This window comes from Acipenser ruthenus, chromosome 2 (genome assembly GCF_902713425.1).
Source record: "Acipenser ruthenus chromosome 2, fAciRut3.2 maternal haplotype, whole genome shotgun sequence".
Taxonomy (NCBI): Eukaryota; Metazoa; Chordata; class Actinopteri; order Acipenseriformes; family Acipenseridae; genus Acipenser; species Acipenser ruthenus.
The window spans coordinates 21,659,757-21,681,795 of record NC_081190.1 but is presented as its reverse complement, the minus strand read 5'-3'; positions in this window follow the sequence as shown (position 1 = coordinate 21,681,795).

The window sequence follows — 22,039 nt, the reverse complement described above, 5'->3', positions numbered from 1 at the left end:
GCAGCAACGTGACTGACTGCTGAGAAAAGACAAACCACAAAGTTAGCGTCATTAGCTTCCTGAGGAATTCCAAGAGAAGCTTATACAATTTCAGCGTTTCTAACAAACAGTACCACCTTGGAGAGATCAGAAATGCTGATCAGACCCCCCTATTTTTTGACATGCCAAGCAATACCACAGTTCATAAATTGGGAGAAAAACAGGTGTAAGTAATCTCCATATGCGTACATTATGTTCTGTTAGTTGGCATACCGTTCTGATTGTTGTGATTGCAATGTGGTCAATGCTGTTGTGGTTGCTGGGTTACATGTTGCCTGATGTTGTTTAGTGTTGTGTCATGCTTGCTGTTGCCGGGATGTGTGATGCCGTAAGTAAGTGGTGTGTGTACGACAGAGACTCCATCTTAAGTATTATACAGTGCGCAACACAATAAACAAGATCTGTGGTTAATCTACAACAACACTGTTTCGTGTCAGTTTTGTATGATACAACAGCGTAGTTGAGGTTGTATCTTTGTAAATGCATGTTTATTTGATGTTTTATTTTTTCCTCAAATTAAGGGTGGTAAATTTGGGCTGCGTCTTAAATTCAAGGGTGTCTTAAATTCGAAAGAATACGGTAGTCACCCTGTGACAGGAGCACCAGCCAAAACAAAAACATGTCTCAGCTACATACAGTAGATGTCAATTTTTTGTTTGAACTCCTTTAAAAGGTATCAAGACAGTAAGTTTATTCCAAGATGCTAGAAAATTGAATGCCTTTTTTCCAAATTTTGTACCAACCCTAGGAATTTAAAAACTCAAAAGAGTCTGAGATGTAAGATTAGAAATACTATTAGAGGTGATTAGAAATATATTAAGACAATGTGGGGGCTTTGCAAAGGATAGCCATATAAACAATTATGAACCAGTGTTTCAATCTTCATGAAGATAAGGAAGTCAGGCCAGCCAATCTTTATCAATCACAATGATGAACAGAAAAACCCAGGTTCATTATAAATCTCAATGCAGAATGGTACAAAAGGATCCAGCTTTCTTAAGAAAGGCATGGGATACTCAGATAGTTATTAATTCAGGGATACTACATTATTAAGTAAGCAAGGGAGTAAAACAGGACACAAATGCCTCACATCAGTCCTTCACCATGTATTAATCTGTCCAAATACATGATAGGTAGTATGCGCTGGCCCCAAACATTAATTAGATTAATAAAACAATTAGATAGAACTTGCTATATATATATATATATATATATATATATATATATATATATATATATATATATAAAAGATACTCATGAATGTTTTCTAGTTAATAATACACACAGCAATGTCTGTAAACATTTGTAATACAAATGTTACATTTGAAATACAATACCTGTCTATTAGAATGATCTATTCTTATTTCTTAAGATACAGTTCATCAGAAAATGTGTGTTGCTGTAGTCCTTGAGCTAATAGAGACTGCTCAGCAATGCAAGTCATTGGATAAGAATGTTTATTGCTTAGTTGCTGATCAGCCAGTTTGCACCTGACAGTGACTGATGAATTCTTGGCACTCCATATACTATTCTGTGAACATGTTAGTGCTCTGGTGAGTCTGAGAGGAGTGGTGCTTAATACGTTTTAATGCCAATCCATTAAACATTGATCTAAAAAAAAATGTTATAACATTAATAAATCATGCATGTAATATGTGTAAAAACAGAGGAGGGACATGATCCAAACTGGAGCAGGCCATGCCTCAGAGCATTGGTTTTCCACCAGTATTACTTTTACTCCTATATTTGAATAGAGAAAAACGGCAAATAATATAATTTAGGGGATTGATTTCACTGATATAAACAGTGGCAGATATAAATACCACCATATAGTACAATATATACAATAGTACCCAGGCATTTTACATATTTTACAGACAGAAATGCACTAAAGAGACACACAAGCACTGTAAGATATTTTATTTTCAGAACCTGGCTATACACAGGGTGCTTTGTTTCGATTCATCGAATTGACCGTAACATCAAAGGCAGCTGTTTGTTTCTCAGTTTGTACACCTTAACATGGCTTTTCAACATAAAACAGGAGTAAATTACACACTGAAGGAATTGCTTTAAAAGTACAGCCCATATGCCATGACAATCAAGGTTAAGCATTAAAGAAAGGGCATGGCATGCTTAAATTGTCTGTTATGCTATTCCCGTTTCTTATAGGTTGTGTACTTCCATTGGTTATATAAGCTTCAAATGTCCAGTTGTGTATTTTTATTTTAAAACATGATATCAGGTAAAATACATCTCTGTTTCCAAGCCATGCATTCACAGTGTTGCACTTGCTTGCTAATTTCACCAAGCAAGTGCAGCTGCTTCCCCTAGTGACTGACATGCTTTCCGCCAGTAATACGCTTTGACCCAGAAGACACTTCTGGGGTGAAATAACCCAGGAAGTGCAAGTGCAAACAGATAACTCGAGAATAAGACTTTGTAATAGTGCTTTATTAGAACTATAGTCTTTTAAAAAATGTTATTTTCTGCAACAGATACAACTGAGGAGCTGGGTGGAGTACTTGAGCTCAGGAATGTGAGGGCCTCTTTATAAAGCAAAGCAAGGCAGGATTTTCAAAAGTTCATAAATGATAATGCCAGTGTTAATCAAGAAATCTGTATGTACCATAGAGTTTGGCATTTTCAAGTGGTCGTTGTGCCTATTTCATTATTAAATAATCACCCCAATGTGATTTACGAAATAATGTTGATTTACGAAATAATGTTCATATCTTAACAAGCAGTGCTTCTTGCGACTATTTCTTTTGTTTGCATGGGAATTTAAAAACAAATCTGTGTTAATTGTCATCATTTATCAGGAGTTAACACTTGGAAAAAGAGGGTTTTAATTAAAGAAAGAGTATATCTCACCTTGAAACCTTGACACTTAACAGACCGCGTCTGTGACGCCGACCATACAGAGTGGGACAGGGCCAGGGTTCATTTCTTACAGACTACCTCGATAATTCAATATTTGTAGTTACGAAAATATTTTAGCCTTCTCTATACCTGCGTTTATGAATGAGATTCATTCACTTATTTTAACCATTTGTAACCTTACAGAACATTTGTTGTATTGCTAAAATGATATACCGTTATTTGCACCCAGTGTAATGTTACTATCAAGAAATTATCAATGGAACTGTAGACTATTTGAATTCTGCATATGTGCATTATTTGACAGCTGACATCTACTGTAGATTTTATTTGAATTATACAACTGATACAAATATAAAATGACATATTAGATATTACAATAAAGTCTCCTTAGGTGATTGCAGATTTGCAATGAGTCCTTAGCTTTTAACAGCTGTGTCTTATCCACACAAGAACGAAGAACAGGCGTCAAGGACACAGTGATGCACTAGGAATGTGATCGAGATCATTGACATGGATTTTACCTAAATGTATTTCATAATGTTGTCTGACTCTCCCCACACTTTATGTAAAATGTACACTTTCACCTTCACACGTTTGTATACATATAAAATGTTCTTATAACACTGTAAGCGTTCGTGGCTACGTCTAATCATGTTGAGTTTATTTATTGAGGAGGCGAGCAAAGAGTACCAGAGAAAATGCATGATTAGAGGAATTCACCAAACAATTATAAACAAATCATGTATTGGGTTAGGGAGTTCTATCATAATTTGAAAAGCTTAATAACTATATAATGAAGTGTTACATATATGGTATACATGTATAATAACTAACAACTACAAACACCAACGGCACTTGAAACGTATGTATTTATAGAACATAAATTCCAACCAATATACATAGATGGCTTACGTTATTTTATTTTTCTTTTTAACCAAAAAAGATTGCAAAATACACATTAAAATAGTTGTATATAGTAAACTATGGCAAAATATACCCCCCAAATGAGGGTAAATTACTAATGGGGTTTAATTATTATTTTTTTAAATCCATGCCGTTCGATTTTTACCTACACACCAGATAATCGTAAATCAGCATTTTATATGTGAAGTTATCTAAATAAATGCACATTCTGCATGACAAAATGCCCAAGTTTAAATGAAGCTTACAAATTATACACAATAGATACTCCCATTATGTTTTATTTCCATATGGCTGCTGCTCGCTAGTAGTTTTCATAACAGCTAATTATGCTTCCATTCATTTTTCTTAAACTCGTTAACATGCATTTTGATAAGAGTTCCCCTTATCTAGCCATTGAGACAGGAAGTGATGTAGGTGACCTGCAACAATTACGTTTAATGAGAAATGCGTTCATTCACAACCTCATCGACTCAATTGCAAAGCATTAACGGATGGATTTAATTAACACATTTCTTTTGAAAATCACTTGCTACTAAAGCTCTCGTTACTATACCGATATTTAAGCACTATTGCTTAAATATAATTTTGAACACTTATTCAAATCTGTCAACCCCCGATTGCCAACCAGCTTTTTAAACAGAATGATTGTAATGGTTATGTTGGTGTGTATTTTGAATGTACAGTAAGCAAGGCTAATGTACACATTTTAAATAAAATATTTCATGAAAAGGGACAGCTGAGCTGCTCCTAGATGGTTCATTATTATTATTTTAAAAAGCCCTTTTTAGTGTAGGATCTTATTTCTTCAGGTAGTGTTGATTATGACATCATTTTGATATCCATTGAGTATTGTGACAGGATAGCATCACCACCCTGGCTGTTATCACACATTTGTTAACAAAAACACAAACAAAGAGGACAAACACAGGACCAAAATAAAAGGTTTAAACAAAAAACATACGTCAACCACAAAGCAGGTGTTACCTTTCAGCTGGGCCATGGCTTTCACTAAAGGTTCTCACAAACTCCTCCAACTGAACAAAGGATTTGGCTTCCTTTATATAGCATGTGGCTGGGGCTTGATTGACCATCAATTATTCAATCAAGACACCACATTCCTCACATGGATTCTGGCAGGGATGGAATTAATCCCATCCCTGCCAAATTTAAATTCAAAATACACATCATTTACACTTGTAGGGCTTCCGATACAGAACAGCAATGGCCGAAACTGGTATCAAATTGAATGTCAACAGTCAGTCCCTGCTACCACAGACATTATAACAAAGCTGTTTTATTTTAAATACTATTAAAGATATTGTTTTCAATATCTCTTTTTTTTCTAATTGAAAGCAGAATATACTATAGAACTTAGTTAATTAGTTCATGAGAATTCCTTTAATTAAAATAAAACGGGGGAGAAGGGGGGTTACATGAAAATACTGCTGGTACCAGACCATTCATTACTCTCCGGTAAGATACCTATATTAAGGGATCTTTGTTGTCATGATGTGATATAAATATGGCACCACAAGATATGAAAGTGAAGAGAGAACATATTCCATTAATTAAAGCATTGATTCTTTTTGCTTTTAAGATTAGAAAGACAGACTGTCTGTGATAAGCAAGTGATTTCCCTGACATAGAATTAAAAAGAACCCTCAGCCAAGAGTTCTTAACATTGGAGTATATTTTCACATTTTAAACATCGCCTGTGACAATGAGTTCATGCTGCATCTATCAAGATAACCTGCAACCATACGACTACTAAACCCAGGAACTGAGGTTAATCAAAAAGCCAAAAGATGATGACCAGAGAAATACGTTTAAGGAAATCTGGAGCTCAATGTATGCCCAAAGTAGTGTTTATAGTCTATAGCCAATTTATAGTAGAGCACTGCTGTCCATGTATGTAAAACAGTTATGAGGATGATGGCAGAAGCACTATTTACAAAGTCGACCCATGGTCATAAGTTTGCAAACAATTTCTAGAAAATCCAAATAGAAAGAAAAATAAAAGGAAAAAGGGAGGATAATGCAATGACTGTATACAGCCTGCAACACATATGATTAACATTGGACTGCATCTGTGGGTGATTAAGAACCTTTAAAGTAAATTGAAAGAAATATAATATCATCAAAGATGAAAAAGAGAAATTTGCAATCACGTAATAAAGCTCTAGAGCACAATGTGAAATAATATAGAATTATACATATATGTTATTCTTAAAAAAAAAAAACCTTTTAAGGAAACTTAAATGTGATATTGAAGTTAACTGTCCATTCTGTAGTGACTATACTGCAACAGTTAATATTTTGAAGACATGGTTTCCTTTACTGCAGATAAAATAAATACAACTTTAGTCATCTACTGTTCAGTTTCACAAACTGTAACATCAATGAAAACAATGACTGCTATATTATAAATATTGCTATTTTGATTGCTAAAGTCTGCCTTCGTTAAAGTACATTTTCAACACAAAAACTACTTATTTTGCTTTTGTGAAAGAAATGGATCAGTACATTAGTATCATTAAATTGTCTGATAATTATGAAAAGCTAGAAAAGAAGTTCTGCCCCTCAGTTCAGTTCAGTATGCCCTGTTTTCTTTTCTTTTGGAGAGTTTAACTTAACAGCCTGCTACTTACTCTTTTACCGTGGGGATCTTTTGTAAGGGTTAGTTTGCCGTGGTTTGTTTTAATAAGCTTTACCACACCTCCCCTGCTTCAATGTTTCACCGACACTCTTCCTCTCCTCAGATTAGACACAGTATTATCAATGCAGTCAAAGTTAACATCAACCAATACTTTAGCAAACAAACAGTGCAGATCTTCCTCATACATGCAGCTATTGCAGTGACGTCCATTGCCATTCCATATGCCTGCTTTTCTCTAAATGACAATCCCCCCTCCTTATTGCTTCTACCCCTCAATCCTTCCATATTAACTGAACCATTTCAGTTTCACCATTTGCATTATTCCTCCACGCAGGACCTTCATATCTCGTCCCCTCGCTCTGTCCATCAGAATATTACTAATATGCCCGGAGTGGGGGCCATCGCTCCCCTCCCACAGGGGTTTTTTTTTTCCTCTCTCTTAGCAGACGCCCTTATCCACGGCAACTTACAACTGTTACAAGATATCACATTATTTTTTACATACAATTACCCATTTATACAGTTGGGTTTTTTACTGGAGCACTCTAGGTAAAGTACTGAAGGGTACAGCAGCTGCGTCCCCCACCTGGGATTGAACCCACAATCCTCCGATCAAGAGCCCAGTGCCCTAACCACTACTCCACACTGCTGCCCTGAGATGGGCAATGGTTCTGCAGGCCTGTTAGTGAGCCATGCAGCCCCATGAGGGGGTGTGAGATTTTGAATCAAGGGGTCCATCATAAAGAAGTTTGTGAAACACTGACTGAAGCAGTTGTTTGTTTCTCACTGTATAAACATTAACATGGATTTTTCAAGCAAATTAGAGACTAGAGAAGATGCTTTGAAAATATGACCCATATGTTGCAAAAATAAAGATTGAGCATAATAGAAACATGTTAGTGTAAAAAAAGAACCATGGATTTTGACATAATTTACAGTCATGAAGATAAACTTGTTATACCCTTTACCTTCATCATTCAAATTTTCACAAACTAATTTTAACATATGTTATGGATTACTGTGTAGATGTATGCCTGTTCATAATTACATGTTTAAGTTAATACCACACATACCGTACATGTAGTCCATATGTGTTTTTATATCGTATTAAGGTCCTTTGAGTTCATTGGGATATTGAGAGTGCTGCAACATTAATATCTTTATGCTTGTCTATTTCATTGTGTGGTTAATAAATAACTTTTTATTGCTTGCCTTTGATGTCTAACATGTGTATTTGAAAGCCAATTAAATTCCAACATAATTATCAATAGATCCCAATTCATATGTTGAGTTAATTATTTCAGTGCCCTTAGTCAATAAAAAACAACATAACTTCCACTGCAATTATTATTATTTATTCTTTTTTTTTTTGCTGATAGGATGTAAAAATGGAACTTCAAGTTTATTCATGTATATCACAATAATTACAAAATGTACATTCCGACCCTGTCACTGCTTTGTTTTATTAAATGCTAATTACTTGCTAATGCTTTATGAACGTGGTAAACAAAAAGGAATGTACTTTCAGTACTTTCATCTCTGTTTTCTGTGCATGTAGTGCAGTCAATGAAGAATGCACAACAACAAATAATTCATCAATATAATGCATCGTGATGCCTGAAATCCTTCATAATGTATCTAAAGTGCACAAGACATATGTCGCATTGTCTGCATTAACAGTGCTCTTGTGGCTCCTGTACTATTTAAATCATAATATAATTCATCAGCAAGCACATATTTAACCGATGATCACTGGGTTTTTTTTTTTATACATCTATTTAGCATTTTAATAGCTACTTAGTACTCTCATCATAAAGAACACATTTTAATATATCAAGTCTCATAACCTTCTGGAACATAGGGACACCAATAAACCTGGAGTTAATTTTTTTAAAAAGTCAAAGAAACCTTGGGCTGTCTGTTCATTGACATTTTATCAAAGCCCTTACTAAATCCTTGTAGACATACAATTCATTATAGTGCTGACCCCGCATTACAAAGAAAACAATTTTCATAACAACTGGAAAATTACTTGTTGTAGTTGCTTCCTGCAAAGTCTTTAGTGAAACCAAGCAGCTCTTTCTCTGGGGTATTTTCAGCATTGCTGAGTTGACAGGAATGTCAACATGGAACAAGAAAACACATACGCTCAGAAACATAAAGAGGTAGAAACACTTATTTTGTCAACCAGGATGTCTTGCTGTCTATCATTTGTGTGTCTGAGTATCTTGAAGCCAGTGACAGCTCTGCTCAGTAAATTTGTGAACTTCCCAATACAAAGCTGGTGCTGGCTACTCCATCAAAATAAAACAGAACCAGACCACAAGTTATTACTGTTTGCATTTTTAGCTTAGCTTGTTAAAAAATAAAAGAAATGATTGTATCTTAACAGGAAAGCATAATCAATCAATGATATGGTGCGTTGATGTGGTAAACTTACTTTCTAATCACCCGGTATAGTATTTTACTGTAAGGCATCTTCCACAATATACTGTGAGGCAGCACAGAACATTATTTACATGTGTAGATAATTGGGAAGAACATTCTAGGAATATTAAATACATTTGTAAAGAGGCTTCTCAATGGAAGTTGCTCATAGGCATATTTTGATGGTTGGTATTTACTTGATGTAACAAGACAGGCAAGTGTTTATAGAGATATTGGTTTTATCCACAATAACAAAACCTCTCTTGGTGGCATGCATTCAGCAAGCAGGAAGTTATTCAGCAATGTCTATGCTTCTATGCTCCATGGGGCCCCTTTCAGTTCACTTCCTGGGAAATCAAGACGAGGTCCCACATGTGTCAATTGGCTGGTTGAAGAGTGGCTTTGGAGAACACTTGCTTGCACAGTTTCAGCACCACTTGATGGATGTCCTAGTGGAACAGCACCCAAGAGTAAAGCATGTTGGTGTTTATCATGCTGCCTGTTTGATAAAAGAAGAGAGATAAATTGAAAGCTCCAAAAAGGTAATTGGCAGTGCCTCATCCTGCCTGCACATTGAAACCAACTAGCTCCAAGAACATCCCCATTAAACAAATCTAGGGGGGAAAAAACAAGACAGGCCCATCCTGTCACACTTTATTTTTTAGTTTATTTAGCAGATGCCTTTATCCAAGGCGACTTACAGAGGCTAGGGTGTGTGAACTATGCATCAGCTGCAGAGTCACTTACAATTACGTCTCACCCGAAAGACGGAGCACAAGGAGGTTAAGTGACTTGCTCAGGGTCACACAATGAGTCAGTGACTGAGGTGGGATTTGAACCGGGGACCTCCTGGTTACAAGCCCATTTTTTTACACTTGACTTAACAGTACAATGTATTGCTTTACACCTCATGCAGGTACACCATTTTATACAGTACAGAAAGTGGGTTCCATACAATTGGTCAGTCCATTGCTAACGGTTTAATTACAGAAGTCACTGGACTTGAAGCACATTATCCAGTATTATAGGCCCACTCTTTCTCAGCAGGCATGTTCATTATTTCCCCCCCCAAGAAAAATACTTGAAATGGTCGTCTCAGTTTGCTCGAAGTGGACTCGGTACGTTTGCCACTTTGCTCCTTTTCAATTTTTTGCAATGTGAAACCAAACGTACACCAGTTCACTTTGATGCGAACCGCTCCAAACAGCGACGCAAATTGTGGAAGTGACTTACTTCAGCAAGCACTAAGGAAAGTGTCTCACCACTGTTGCATGTACGCAGCGCAGGGTTTGTCAAAAACATGTCTTCACGTGGAATGACTCGGGGTACTGCCGAAACGGAGACATTACTAGAAGTATGGACAGATCAGTATATACAAGAACAACTTGATAAAGCACACCCTTCCCAGTGTCGTGTAAAAGTGAAAAAAAATGCATCAAAGTTAAAAAATCAGCTCCCGGCAAGAGAGACCTTCCGCTTTAGTAATCAGCACGAGAGCTGAGTGCGTTTGGAAAAGTGCAATGTGAAACCAATAGAACTCTAGTCTGGATGAAGCTTCAAGTGAACCAAACAAATTAATTTGAACTCAAGTTTGCTTGAAAACCAGAGGCAAACCTGAAAAAAATGTGTTCGAATCACTTGCAAGTGCACTAGGTGTGAAAGTGCCCTGTGACATTATTGATTCACAAACAGAATGTTAAGGAAGTGCTATTTGGAAAAGAAATGCATGGAAAGCAGATAAAGGGTGATAACGTCACCAGTGGTAAGGTTTAATGTATATAAAATAACAATGCATTCACACTTCAAATCTGTGATTAGTACCTCACCTTTTGCCATTTAGTTATGCAAAACTTTCGTAACATTTTTTAAGACTCCACTTTCCCTAAATAAGTCAGAAAACCGATAGTCTTGCAAATCTCAGCAAGGAAGGATTCTGCAGTAATTATGTTTTATGAGATAAAGCCACCTTTTACCACCCCTCTTCACCTTCACTGCAATTTAAACCTTTAGTTAAAAAAAACTGTTGATTCTGAGTTTACACTGATTCTCATTCGCACACTGACTATCACCTGATATTAATCTATTATAGAAGTCTAGTTGTTGTTTAGAACTGAGGACAAATATATGTAAGAATAAAATAGTATAACTGAGCTCACTGACTAAATATGACCCTTTACTAAGGAAAAAGAGCTTTGGTGATGACCTTAAAATTCTGTAAGATTATTTATATAAATATTTTCAGCAAACTGTGTTTAAGCAATACATTGTGAAATGACACACTGCTAGAGGCATTGTTATGCACAAATCAAAGTGCCACAACTTTTGCAGTAATTTGAATATTCACACAGGGGCATTGGAGCAAAAGGGCCATGCCTGGGAGCCGTTGGTTACATAGCAGCTCCATGTCTTTCTACTTGCTTGTAGATTACTAAATGACCCGAGACTGGAAAAATAGGTGGGTCTCTACTTTTTGAGGAATCAAACCTGGAGCGGAGTATTTAATTTTCCAGAAAGGATACTATCGCCCCCGGGCAGACACACAGTACCATGACTTTGATGGTTGACACAAAGCGTTTCTGTCATGTAGGGAACAGGTGCATTTCAATAACAATGAGGAGTATTACATTTTTACATGAACTACTTTTTTATTGTGCAACAAACCATCAAACAAACTTGACTAGTTCCTCCAGGCTTTTTTTTTAAACAAGTTTAGATTGTTTTCACAACTGAAAATCATTTCTAAAGAATCACATGATTCCATCTTATTCTGGTTTGCACTCTAGTGAGTTATGCACTATACCTCCCCATGCTGTCCCCCTATAAATTAGTGTGCATTCACAGTTAACCATGTTTTTTTTTTACCTTGCTTTACCATACATTAACACTAACTATGCTGTAATTGCATTGTAATAGCATAGTAACTACACAACTGGCTGTGTAGTTACAATGCCAGAGGATGTTTGATTACAAATAAAAAATATTTTGTAATGCGTTGTGCAGTATGTGTGGTTTCATATTTACAATGTGATGCAAGTACAGAGTAAATGCAGTGTAGTTACTATGCTTTACTAAACGTTGCTATGATTCTATGGTGTTAACATTCAAGTTATTATAACAGCATGTTACACTTGGCAGTTTATCTCTTTCTTAAATGTAAATCAGCAAAACAGTACACATGCCCATTATCAATCACCAAGTTGCTGTCTTTGTTGAGATAATAGATGAAATGTAAGAACTCTTTAGACATTTAAAACATTCCATTTGGCAGGCTTATACCACATTATACTGATGATCATCTGTAAATTATTCCATTGCAGCCTTCAGAAAGAGTGGGTTGCAAAAACCTGATAAGCAATTTTCTGTAGAGGTTTGATCTCTACTAACTACTGTGACATGTTTGTTCTCTGCATTTGAAAGCCTCAGGACAGTTCTCTAAATAGAAATTGTTTGATTACAGCCTTAAATATCCTCTTTCATTGTATCTCAATGACAACAGTAAGAGCCATCAGTTTGTTACTTTTCTTTACAATAATATTTCATTGCGCTTGTGAAGCATTATGGATTTTTTTTTCCAATTCATACCTTGCAGTAAGAAGCTACCTTAGAATTATTTAAGGTAAACAGATCTGTAGAACATAGTCCTACGTTTCTCAAAGTCAAGCAAGTGATATAATTAATACATGCATTGTATACCCTTTAAATAAATAATGCCATTCACATTTAAGAGAGAAACAGAGACTGTGCTTGTATGTCATAGAGATATTAAAAAGAAAAAGGAAAGAGTAACAACATAACTCTACAAATCGTATCTTCAGTTTTCAAAGAAAGACATGGCATAGCAAACATGCAATTGCATAAAACCTTTTATCTGGTACTAGGTTAAATAAAGTGTTGTCTGTTTGCATTGCTTTCAGGAAGTTACTACATATGTCATTTCACCTTAGCGGTGTCATTAGAGTCAAGACATGCTCATCATGAAAATGAAGATTTTGCAGATTTGCTGATTTTCTGTTTTGTGTCTATTTTGCATGTTTGTTGACTTGTTACATCAGAAATAACAGCCTGTTTTGTTTTTCAATATAATAGCAGTAAGATGATGTGGAAGGGTGGTGGGCAATTCACTGACACAAGGAGACAGTACTTTATTTGTAACGCCGCTCAGGCGTACTGATTTATTTGACGCAGTAGATGGCGCTGTTGTCCGTGTTCTGGATACTGACAACAGTAACCAGAATCACGGCGTTTACCAATACAGGTATAGGCACAACAAGTGCTCGCAAATAATAATGAAAAACCAAAGGCGAAAGAAAAAGGGAAAATAAAACACACTAATAAAACTACAAACAAAAAGTTCTGCTTACGCAGTGCCCCCACTGCCGCTAAGCCGGTCAGAACGGGCCTCCGTCCTACGCTCAATTACCCTCTATACACTGGGATGGCCGGAGTTCCCCGTACAACTAAGCACGTCCCCTCGGGTACGTGGTGATTTCTGTTATTTCTTTTCTCAGCAAATTCTTTTAAGGCCGGCTGTTTTTCTCAGCCAGTTTTGCCTCGTTTTATTTTAAAACTGACGTCTTTCGTCGGTGTCACTGGGTATTCCCCAAACACGGCCACCCGAGCGTCCAACCAAACCAGATCTTATGGGCCGAGCAGTCTCCCAAGGCCCGCCCCTCAGCCACTCAGAGAGAGGGAAAGCACACACACCCTCTTCCCCACCTCTCCGTGTCATCGCCATGACAGACAGACGGATCCCACGAGACTGCTGACCTCTACCTGGAGTAATACGGATGTGTCAGACAGTCAGTCCAGATCTCCCCTGCTACAGATGTATTATTATATTTTTTTTAAATAATTTGAAACCTAGACATTCTGTATATGATCAAAATCATATTAATAGGAAACCAAGAGATGATAAAACTTTTTGTTTAGTGTTTATGACATATTTCATGTATGTGGTTAAACTAGAAGTGGCCCCTGGTGTTCTTTTTTGTATTAATATATCGTGCATAGGTAAATAATTTAACTGTATATAGTTGTATGGTGGATATTTATTCATTAGATTATTATGTGTAATGATTAAATGCAAATCATATTTAGTAATTATAGCACGTTTGTATGTTAATAAGCAAACTCGCTAAAAAATGCAACAAAAACAAATAGAAGAACTACAAGTATGAAATTCAAAGCAAAAGCATGGCAATTGCCTTTGGCAGTCACAAAATGAATTACATAGGTGGTAGGAAAGCTGAAATCCTGGAGCGCAATACATATCTTCTTTTCTTAATATTAACTTCCCTGGCAGAAGAAATAAAAACTCATATAAAGAATAGTTTGAATTCTTCTGAGAGTGGAAATTAGGATTTGAAGTTAAAATATAATTTAAAGAGTCACTTTAAAAGTCTTCTGGGGACATCTTCTAATGCAGGGGTGCAAATTCGGTGGTAGATTCTAGCGCCAGGGTACCTCATACAGCAGCAACAACATGAAATCCTGGCGCCAGTAGACATGTTTCATTTCTTTTTTTTTTTCATAGCAACCATAGATAGTGATAGTTTCTCATTGGGTCTGGACTACTCACGCGACCACCAGCATTTTGGCTTCATAAGTGTGGACTTGTGTGATCGGTTGAAGCAAAACATACATTTTAAAGCTTGTAGAATTGTACTGTTTATTTAGCGGTAGTAATGAGCAAATGGAAGCAGATACGTTTGGTTGAAGCTTCAAAAAGAGCAAAAGTTTCTCTTCTGATGATCCAGAATGTCAGAGGGAAAAATTCAGTAAAGGACCGAACTGTCTGTTTCTGGCACTAATGGTGGTGGTGTTTTATGTGACGAAAATGCGTCAGCGACATCGCATGTTAGAACTGCATTATCTGAATTATGCTGCTCTTCCAGGTAAGTGCACATTTATACAAGTTTCATTTGTATTTTAGTGTCAATGTCATATATTAAAATGAATAATACATTTCCTAATCATTAACATATAATTACCAGGCTGTGTTATTATTATTATTATTATTATTATTATTATTATTATTATTATTATTATTATTAATGTTTTATTTTTTTAACTACTTGTTTTGTCACAACGTGTAAGATAAATATATATATATATATATATATATATATATATATATATATATATATATATATATATATATATATGTTTATACACATGCTTAGGGGTGAGTAATGATTACATAAGTTGTAGTAATTGTGAGAATAATGCTGAATAACAGATTTTTAAGCTAGTTTTTCCCCTAGTTTAAGTCTGTATTTAAAATAGGTTCATTTGTACCTTTTATTGTTATTGTGGTTATTTGGCTGTCACTGTAGCTGCTGTTCTATCTCGATGGCAGCACGCTGTGTTTATTCATTTTTAGAAAGGGAAACAGTGATGCAAAACGATTTAAAACCATGTAATATCTACATAGAAATTACAGAACTGAAATTGAGCTTGTTATTTTTTTTACAGATGTTTTGACAGGAAGTCTATATCACGTGGTAGAGTGACCGAAGGCCAAGGCAGACAGCGGCAGAGAAAGTCTACACTCAGGTATTGCAGTTTGCGCACTTTTATTCACCAAAGACAAATCAAAACAGACACAAAGAAAAGCCTGCCTCCCCAGAGGAGAACTAAACTAAACTAGTTCAAATGGATCTTTAACTAAAACAGGACAGCTAAGCCGTTTCCCTGTACAAAAACCCTTTGAGAAAGTCTTCTCAAGCCACACTGTAATCCTTTTCTTCTTTTTTATCTTCCAAACCACACACCAACTCCACACAAATCCTACTACACCCTCCTCTACTTACTGAACTCAGAGTGCACTCAAACAATTATTGAATTAACTCATTCATCAGGTATTCTGAGACCTTCAGCCCTAGAGGCTGTTGGGACATGTAGTTTTTATTTGGCAGCCATTTGGCGCAAACTTATATATTTGCCGCATGTGACTCTGTCACAATCAGTGACTTTATATATCTTAAGATAGTGTTTAAAGTTGTGGATGTCCAGATTCCCAAAGCTTGCTATGTGGAACAAGCAAAAGTTTTATTGGCAGAACTGACACACACTTAATAAAGGGTTTATCGGTTTATTTATTGAACAAAGACAAAAATGGTGCAGGTGTGAAGAGGTTCAGGATATGTACAAGTTAATCAACAGAACATTTTCAGGCAGTGAATGAGTGTAACCTTCTGACCAAATAACATATCAAACAAACCCTCTGAACACAAATGGGGACATACATAAACTGTGGGATTGGACTGGAGACTAGAAGCATCATAATCATTCCATCAGTTGATGGAGTCATCTGACTGTGGCCTGTGCTGTCCTAGTGCTAAGATCTTGACTGATGTGCTTGTGTCTAGAATCAATTTCTGTAACTATTCTAGGATATGAAATTATCTGTTCATGTTGGATTTAGGATGCCCATTTGTCAGTCTGAAGCAAGGCCAAAGACTTATTTATGTGATATGGCGCTTGATTAGTTGTAATTTGCAGTTTTACCACTTTTTTTTGGGATGACTGCACCTAAAAAGGGAGGACATTTGCTCAGTTTGTATTGTGTTCTTGTATTTGGTATGCGTTTAGCACAAAAATAAGAGCAAGCAGTAGAGACTAAATTATTGCTACAGGGTTCCTATGAGGCTTAGCTAAAGCAATAATTAATTGTGCAAGAAGGCCGTCTAAAATGAGTGGGGACAGAGTTTTAAATACAGTCAGATAATTTGCCTTTTATTTGAGAGCATTATGCTATGGTTATTGGAGAAAGTAAACTAATAACTATCACATTATCAATATTTTATGTTAACCTGAGTTGAACTGTGATCTGCATATTCTACAGTGAGATATGTACTTACTGTATTAAAATTATATATATATATATATATATATATATATATATATATATATATATATATATATATATATATGAATCTAGTCAACATCAGCATGCAGTTAGCAAATCGGTTATTATTATTTATTTCTTAGCAGATGCCTTTATTCAGGGCGACTTACAATTGTTGCAAAATATCACAGTACAAAGTATCACAGTACAGAATATCACATTAGAGTATCATATTACAGATGAGAGCAGTTATAAAGTACAATAAATTCAGTAGCAAATAAGATCAAATTCAAATAAGAGCAAAATAAAGAATACAGTAAATAATTACATTTAAGAGCGAGTTCAACTGAGAGCAGTTAACTTATAGTAAAAATATTTGTTTATATGAGTAACATCCAATAAGAGCACGTAGTAAGTATGATAAATGGATGAGAGAAAAAATGTGAATACCTATAAGAGTAAAATCAAATACAAGATGCAGGAAGTAATTATAACTAAGAGCAGTAGTAGAATACGGCAAGGTATGGAGCAGTTCAGTGCAAGTTCTTGTATAATTGAGTGCCATATAGTCCAGTATAGTTGAGAGTAGTAAGAAGCGACAGGAGCGTGCCAGTGTAGAGATGTGGTGAGAGTAGGAGAGGGAGGGGTCGAGGGTGACACCAAGGTTCTTGGTGGATGAGGAGGGAGAGAGGGTAGTGGATTCAAGAGGAATAGAGATAGAGAGATCAGCGGTGGGGGAGGAAGAGGGGGAGAAAAGGAGGTCTCATTTGGAGAGGTTGAGTTTAAGATGATGCGAGTACATCCAGGAGGAGATGGCCGAGAGGCAGGTAGAGATACGGGTTGAAATGTCAGAATCAGAGGGGGGGAAGGAGAGGAAGATCCGGGCATCATCAGCATAGAAGTGATACAAGAAGCCATGGGAGGAGATGAGGGGACACAGGGAGCGGGTGTAGAGAGAAAACAGGAGGTGTCCCAGGACTAAGCCTTGAGGGACACCTGTCGAAAGAGAACAAGAGGCAGAGGGTGAGCCACGCTTGAACACCCAGTACATGTGATCAGTGAGGTAGGCAAGACCAGTGCCGGAGGTTCCCAGGTAAGTGAGGGAAGACAGGAGAATAGAGTGGTCGACCATGTCAAAGGCTGCAGAGAGGTCGAGGAGAATTAAACAGTTGAGTGTGCCGAGTGAAAACCAGAGAGCTGGCGATGTACCGCTCGCTCAAGGGTTTTAGAGAGGACCGGTAGAAGGGAGACAGGATGTTAGTTTTGGGGGGATGAGGGACCAATGGTGGTGTTTTTTAAGATGCAGGCCTGTTTGAAGGCAGAGGGGAAACAGCCAGAGCGCAGAGAGATGTTGAGAAGCGAGGAAATGAAAGGGAGTAGAGCAGGAGCAGCAGCCTGGAAGCAGTGAGTGGGGAAGGGGGTCCAGAGCATGAGTGGTGGGTTTATGGCTCTGGAGCAGGGAGCAAAGATCGTCCGGGGGTGGGTGGGGAAGGAGACGAGATATTGAAGAGTCTGTGATTTTGGAAGGAGGCAAAGTCATCAGCAGAGATAGAGGAAGGTGGAAGAGGGGAGGGGGGGGGGGCTAAGGAAAGAGGAGAAGGTAGAGAAAAGTTTACGGGAATTGTTAGTGGAAGACTGAATAATAGAGTGGTAGTAGGAGCGTTTAGCAGAGGTGAATGTAGAAGAGGAGAGAGGAGCGAGCGATAGAGCTCCAAGGCAGCAGGTAGATTGGTTTTCTTCCATTTCTTTTCAGCAGAGAGCAGTTTGATACAAGCCGAGCGTAGCACAGAGGACAGCCAGGGCTGGGGCGGGGAAGGGCAGGCAGAGTCGAGACAGGAGGTGAGTGAGGAGAAAACTGTGGAGGCAGCCGTCTACAGAGAGTTGGGAGAAGGAGTCGATAGAGGTGCAAGAGAGCAGTAGAGGAGAAGACAGAGGGGGAGAGGGTTTTGACAGAAGGTGACAGAGGGGGTTGGCAGAGTAGAAAGGGATTTGAGGAACAGAGGGAAGGAGATAAAGTAAAGCAGTATCGAGAGGAGTGGTTGAGAAGGCCGGGGGAGAGCAGTCCCTGGTGATGGCGAGGTCCAGTTGACGGCCCATTTGCGAGGGGCGGGGGGCGGGGGCGAGGAGTGACAGAAGGCAAAGGAGTGAAGAAGGGGAAGAAATCCAGAAGTGGTTAGGGTTGGAGAGGTGGACGTTGAAGCCACGTAATAGAACAACAGGGGTGGAGAGAGATGGGAGGGAGGAGAGGAGGAAGTCAAGCTCATCAAGAAAGTAAGTATGGGGTCCAGGAGGGCAGTAGAGAATAATGAGGAAGCAACAAGGGGGGGGGGGGTGATTTCAACAGCGTAAAACTGAAAGGTGCTAGCAGAGAGAGAAGAGAGAGAAGGGCAATATTGTAAATGGTTTCCTTTGGCTCCATAAAGCACTGCAATTTTTCTCAAGTTGATACTTTTTAGCGTGGCCTGGAATGTAGTCAGAGTTTTAACACATACTCCTTGTGCTCTTGAACACTAACGGTCCTCGGGCAGCAAGTTTTAAGTGGATTCTAAAGCTGCAAGATACTTGTAAGAAGACATTCATTTCAAAATGAGTCAAGTCTTTGAATCAAGTAAATAAGCTTTGTTATTATTCTCCCACATGGAGATTTTAAAGCAATTTGTATCAAACAACAATACGCATTTAAGAAAAATAACAATCCTTCAACAAAGACAGTAAGTTCAACAATTAAAGTTCATTAAACGAATGAAAATGAGTTCAACACTTACAGATATCAAGAAGTCAGTATCTCTTGCAGGTTCAAAGAATGAAATCTATACCCTCTCATCTTTTAAGCATGAAGCTCTTACAGTCTGGTTGTTCTCAGCAGGCTGGAGACTCTTCTGTTTTGCTATCATTTAATCCCTGCTTATATTCCCGTCCATGATTCAGGTGGTCAGCCACCAAAATGGCTAGATACATTAGCAAGGAGTCTGACAGCTCCTTCACTAATGATGTCCCTTCTACTTCCATGATGTGGTTAATCTCATTTCTTAAAGTGAAACATATTTTCAATATGCCATTGCTAAGCCACTTTACTTCAGTGTAAAAAGAAAGCATTCACTTCTTCCAGAAACACAGCCCGTGGCTCAAAGCAAAGCAACCTCTGTTATATTTTTAGCATTGGCATCCTGATGTATAATACAATGAGTCATCAGTGTTGTGATCACTAACCCTTTTTTTCATATGAATGATCAGCCCAATCTGCAGTGACAGGAGCATGTTTTTCCCATACTAAACCTAAATGTTTATGAAAAGTTAATTGAAAAAATCAAACTCCTTCGCTGTATGCCATGTATAATAGCAAGGTTACTAGTTCCTCAGTTATTTAGAATTTTCCTAAGATTGCCATGGCAAAAATCGAAAGCTGCATTGTGTCCTGGACATTGGTGCTTTCACCAAAAGTGATTGCAGTACATTCTTATACTTTCTTTCAAAATTGACTCTGCACAGAAGTGAACAGACTCTCAACTGCTTGTTTGACAGTATTGCTTAAAACAAGTTTGCTTTTTATGGACCAATTATTTTGCTTCCCCCATGTGTAACAAATTCTCCTTCAGAAAAAGACCTTCATTGATTGGCTATTAACTCCAAAATGACATAACCGACTCGTGTCACATTTTTCTGTGTTTTATGCCCTCTAAAAAGAATTTCTGCTGGGGACACACTTGGCAGCAGACCATAGTTTGGCCAGACCAGCTGTACACTTTTTGATTTTGAGTTGTTATAATTGAAAGGCTGTTACAACTAGCACAGTCAAATCTGAAAAAATGCATGTTTTCCATTACTAATAGAACCTTTGAGACTATAATTGAGAGTAAATTGGCTATTTAGCATTTTTCCCAGAAAGGTTTGTATTTGTTTGGATTATATGGATCAGTCAAGTTCATTAAGGTTCACACTTAAGCCGGACCATCCTGGATTAGTGTAATCAAATGAAAATACAGCAGCTACTGCTTTGAAGGAAAGCCGATAGCAGTAAACTATTGCCTGAGGGTCACAGAAATGTTGATTTACGTGCTTCAGGCTTTGTTGCACAAAGACATGTTTTTTTTTTTGTTTTGTTTTATATAAACCAATGGTAATATTTTACTTTGAGTGGAAATAAAGTCGCTGTCACAATTTTTTTTAATTTTTTTTTTATTACAGTCACTTTAACAAGATTAATTTAATGACCCTGGTGGTTTTAACATCTGACACTGTGTTTGAATATCATTACAATAGACCCCCACTGAGTTGAGATTATATATATAAATAATTAATATTTGTTGAAGTTTAGTTACATGTTAATAAACAGTCAATAGATATGCCATGCATGTGTGTATCTATCATTAGATTGCCATTTGAGCTCATATTTCATATATATGTTGAGTATGTTATTTGAAACCTGCTAGTCTTCTATAAGCTGCCCACACTAAACTAAATATTGCATATTTCCACACATCCATGGGCACATTTATTAACTGTTTATCAACATGTAACTAAACTAACAGCAAATGGTTAATTGCGTATTAATTAAAAATGTACTTATGACACTCAAAATAAAGCATTATCTATAATCATTTATCTAATCACTTTTTAAAGCTTGAGAGGACAGTGAATGTGACATGTCTCCTCTTTTCATTCCAATACAGTATTGCTCTGAAATACCAGGTTCAATCATTTAAAAGCCTGGTGTCTGTAATGAATCCCATATTCTTTATTATTAGAATTTGCTTCCCTGGATTCACAGTAGTCAGGGGTTGATTTAAATGAAAGGACTTCCTTCTAATCTACAGATCAAATTGGAAAGCTGAAGTTAAGTATGTGCTTTAGTGAGACTGCACTTGCATATGTATGAGTGTGAGTACCTCATCTAATGCAAGGAGGGAGGGAGGTGTTACTGCATTGCAAACAACAAGCTGTGCCGCATACATCAAACAACCCTAATGACAGTCGCCTTATTTTCTAGAAATTGTAAACAATCCTGTATTTAATGGTAAGTCTGCTTTTATCTACATGGTCCTATTAATCATACCCAATGGACCTGAATGGCCCTTCATAATGATATGTCTCCTATTTGAAATAAGAAAAGTTTCCCTTCAGAATTTCAATTTCAGGGAGACAACTGCTTTTCATTTTGTCTTAATGACATTTTTTTTTACAACAAAATTACAATATGATACTCAACACTGAAACAATTTCTGGGACACACAATTGAGGAGATAGGCTGGATGTTTTTATCA